At 51.1% G+C, this 4,269-nt stretch overlaps 1 long non-coding RNA gene across 2 annotated transcripts; it reads right to left on the bottom strand.

The window, feature by feature from the left end:
- Window positions 1-6: 6 nt before the first annotated feature.
- LOC108446397 lies at window positions 7-3,811 on the bottom strand. Of its 2 annotated transcripts, none has more exons than XR_001861566.1 (10): window positions 3,757-3,811; window positions 3,637-3,678; window positions 3,384-3,542; window positions 3,228-3,304; window positions 1,950-3,146; window positions 1,692-1,855; window positions 1,532-1,611; window positions 769-1,450; window positions 628-669; window positions 7-531 (listed from the first exon to the last, which is right to left on the bottom strand). It is a non-coding gene; the product is annotated as an uncharacterized LOC108446397 (long non-coding RNA). The 2 variants fall into 2 exon arrangements; XR_001861567.1 differs by having other exon boundaries at window positions 7-406; window positions 642-669.
- Between the last annotated feature and the right edge of the window lie 458 nt (window positions 3,812-4,269).

Raw genomic sequence — 4,269 nt, 5'->3', positions numbered from 1 at the left:
GGTGATGACAAATGAGGGGATGCAATGAGGACAGAATTCTCAGCAAAAAGCATGACCGCAAGCACATTGAAGGGCTAAGGCAGAAGACCTGCGACACAAGATGCCCAGAAGACACAGAACATACAATAGACAACGCAACATGGACTGGGACCGCTCTGCCCTGTGCACCTCAGCATTGCGATCAAATGTGAGACTTTCCCTTCATGTGGGCTAAGGGGCCACTTCTTGTGTATCCCCATCTCCAAAGCTGACACAAAAATCCCTCCCAGCAAGCCCCGACTCGATGCCCTGCTTTCATCCCCTCAACTTATCTCTCAGACGTCCTGGGATATGAATCCACCTGGGATTTGCAAAAAAAGGCCGCCTCACCATCCTGGAAGCTCCTGCCATTGCCAGGCTGTTGTCCCTTAGATGGAAAATGTAATGACTTCATTGCAGAGTCCTGTAACACTTCCAGAGGGCTCACGAGGACAGCAAACCGGGTCCATCGGCCAGTCAGTGAGGGGTTTTGGTGTAATACAAGGGGACCACCTAAAACACACAAATGACAATGTCGATGCTTCGAGCTGCACCAGAACTTGGCACCCAAGGAATAACAACTCTTTCTTTCCACCGGTCACCGCTTACCTTGCTCACTTCACCTTGACTGCTGCTATCCGGCTTTACCTCCTAAAAATAAAGACAAAGAACAATGCTGTAACATAGCCACCATTTATACTTGCTCTACATAGACGAAGGTGACTAACCTTCCTGCAGGAACCCCCTCACCTGGTACAGGATGCCCTGCCATGGATTTAACCCTTCTGCATCTGAAAGAAAGCGATGACAAAAATCAAAGGGCTGCATGAGGACTTACCAGCTCTGGCCATCCTGTGTCAATCTAGGAATACCATCTAGCGGTCAAACTACACCCTACATTACAAATTTCAAGTCCCAGGGCCCTGTCCTATTAAACCTATAGGCCAGGCTATGCAGCAGGGCAGAGCGGCTCCGGGCCAAAACCAAGCAGGCACCTGTGACACAGGAGCTGACAAACGAGGGGACATGACAAGGAGAGAAAACTCTCAGTGAAGAACGACCACAAGCACATCAATGGGCTAAGGCAGAAGACATGAGATGCCCAAAGGACAGAGAATGCACAATAGACAAGGGACATGACATACACCAGGACTCCTCTGCTCCGCACTCATCAGCCTTGTCATCAAAACTGAGACTTGCCCTTTATGGGGCCTAAGGGCCCCCTTCCTAGACATCCCCATCTCCAAAGCTGACTCAAAAATCCTTCCCAGCAAGTCCCAACCCAGCACACGACTTTCATCCCCTCTCTGGGTGACAGCTCTGGACTTATCACTCGGACATCTGGGGATGCGAATCCGCCTCGGGTACGGAAGAAGGCCGCCTCGCCGTCCTGGAAGCTCCTGCCATCGCCGGGCTGTTGTCTCTTAGCTGGCTACAATAAAGAAAACCAAACAAACATGGGTGCATGAACTTAGTGGCACCGCAGCCAAATCCCAACAATTCTGCCACTCACCGTCTCCTAGGAAGGCCGGGGTCCTCAGGCCGCGCGCTTTGGCCACGCTCTGAGGCCGATGCCATCGGCGCAAGGTATGCCTGGGTTAAGAGGAGACAAGGTGGTGCAGCATTGCTGAGACTTGAGCGGACCCTCACTCCTCCCTCACTCCCCAACTCACCATAACACCTCTGCCGTTGCCCAAGGCTACCCGGATGGTACCTCCGAATGGAAAAGGTAAAGGCTTTGTCACAGAGTCCTGTAACACTTCCAGAGGGCTCATGAAGGCAGTGAGCCCGGTCCAGTCGGTTGGCAAGGGGTTTCGGCGTAATACAAGCGGATCACCTAAAACACACAAATGACAATAGACGCTTAGAGCTGTACCAGGACTTGGCACCCAAGGAATAACAAGTGTTTCTTTCCACCAGTCACCGCTTACCCTGCTCACTTCACCTTGACTACTGCTATCCAGCTTTACCTCCTAAAAACAAAGAACAATGCTGTAACACAGCCACCATTAACACTTGCCCTGCAAACACAAACGGCAACTGACCTTCCTATGGGAACCCCCTCACCCAGTCTGGGGCCCTCTGCCACAGATTTAACCCTTCTGCATCTGAAAGAAAGCGATGACAAAAGTCAAAGGGCTGCATGAGAACTTAACAGCTCCGGCCATCCTGTGTCAATCCAGGAATACCATCTAGAGACCAAACTACACCCTACATTACAAATTTTAACTCCCTGGGCCCTGTCCTATTACACCTCTTTGCCAGGCTGTGCAGCAGGGCAGAGCGGCTCCGGGCCAAACCCAAGCAGGCACCCGTGACACAGGAGATGACAAACGAGGGGACACAACAAGGAGAAAACTCTGAGCTAGATGATTACAAAGACCAAGACAATGAGGAATGAGATGACCTAGGCAAGACCGACCATGAGCCGACGAGGCTCCAAGAACCCTGGCAGAAGAGGATGCTAACAGAAAGACTTAATCCAAGAACCGCAAAGATGGATGCCCGAGAATTGTATGGGCAGAATCCTCTAGCTGTCTTCGCATTCTTACAAGTCCTCATCCCCTGTAATGGATCATTGTGGTGCACAGCTGTCGATGCAGCTCAGAACAAGACCTGAAAAGACACCCGACTCAACATTGCTAAAGAGACGCAATTCTGATGAAGTTCCAAGCTCAAGAGTCAAAGGATCAATGGTATCAGCACCACACTGAGGAACACCAAGAGCAGAGATGCTAAGAATAACACCCAGCATTTGTGATAAGCATCTCAAAGGGCTAAGGCAAAACACCTGTGACAAGATGCTCAAAAGACAGAGACACAAGGGACAAGTGACATGCACCAGGACTGCTCTGCCCTGCAGACCTCAGCATTGTGGTCAAACATGAGATTTTCCCTTTGTGCTGGCCTAAGGGGCCCCTTCTTGAACATGCCCACCTCCAAACCTGACTCAAAAATCCCTCCCGGCGAGTCCCAACTCAACACCCCGCTGTCACCCCCTCTATGGGTCACAAGCCTCGACTTAGCTCTCGGAGGTCCAGGTATGTCAATCTGCCTCGGGTGCAGAAGAAGGCCGCCTTGCCGTCCTGGAAGCTCCTGCCGTCACTGGGCTGTTCTCTCTCACTTGGCTACAATGAAGAAAACAAAACAAACATCAGTGCATGAACTTAGTGGCACCTCGGCCAAAACCCAAAAATTCCACTACTCACCTTCTAATAGGGCCAGGGTCCTCCAGCTGCACGCTTTGGCCGTGCTCCAAGGCAGACACTGTTGTTGCAGGGTATACCTGGATTAGGAGGAGACAAGGTGACATGGCATTGCTGAGACTTGAGCGGACCCTCGCTCCTCCTCCCTCCCTGACTCACCACAACTCCCCAGCTGTTGACAAAGGCTGCTCAGAAAGACCCTTTGAATGGAAAAGGTGAAGGCTTGGTCAAAGAGACCCATAATGCTTTCAGAGGGCTCACAAGGGTAGACAGCCAGCTCTGTCAGTGAGGAGGTCTGGTGTAATACAAGTGGACCACCTAAAACACACAAATGACAATGGATGCTTGGAGCTCTATCAGAACTTGACACCCACAGAATAAGAACTTGTTCTTTCCACCGGTCACCGCTTACCTTGCTTGCTTCACTTTAACTGCTGCTATCTGGCTTTACTTCCTAAAAAGAAACATAAAACCCAGTGCTGTAACATAGCCACCATTAACATGTGCCCTGCAAACACAAACAGCGACTCACCTTCCTGCAGGAACATCCTCACCCGGTGTGGGGCACCCTGCCACGGATTTATGCCATCTGCACCTGATACAATAGACAAGTGACCCAACATGCACTGGGACCGCTCTGCCCTGTGCACCTCAGCATTGCGATCAAATGTGAGACTTTCCCTTCATGTGGGCTAAGGGGCCACTTCTTGTGTATCCCCATCTCCAAAGCTGACACAAAAATCCCTCCCAGCAAGCCCCGACTCGATGCCCTGCTTTCATCCCCTCAACTTATCTCTCAGACGTCCTGGGATATGAATCCACCTGGGATTTGCAAAAAAAGGCCGCCTCACCATCCTGGAAGCTCCTGCCATTGCCAGGCTGTTGTCCCTTAGATGGAAAATGTAATGACTTCATTGCAGAGTCCTGTAACACTTCCAGAGGGCTCACGAGGACAGCAAACCGGGTCCATCGGCCAGTCAGTGAGGGGTTTTGGTGTAATACAAGGGGACCACCTAAAACACACAAATGACAATGTCGATGCTTC

This window comes from Corvus brachyrhynchos, unplaced genomic scaffold, assembly GCF_000691975.1.
Source record: "Corvus brachyrhynchos isolate BGI_N302 unplaced genomic scaffold, ASM69197v1 scaffold535, whole genome shotgun sequence".
Lineage (NCBI taxonomy): Eukaryota > Metazoa > Chordata > Aves > Passeriformes > Corvidae > Corvus > Corvus brachyrhynchos.
Note: the sequence above shows the minus strand (reverse complement) of the source record. Positions and strands in the feature narration are given on the sequence as shown.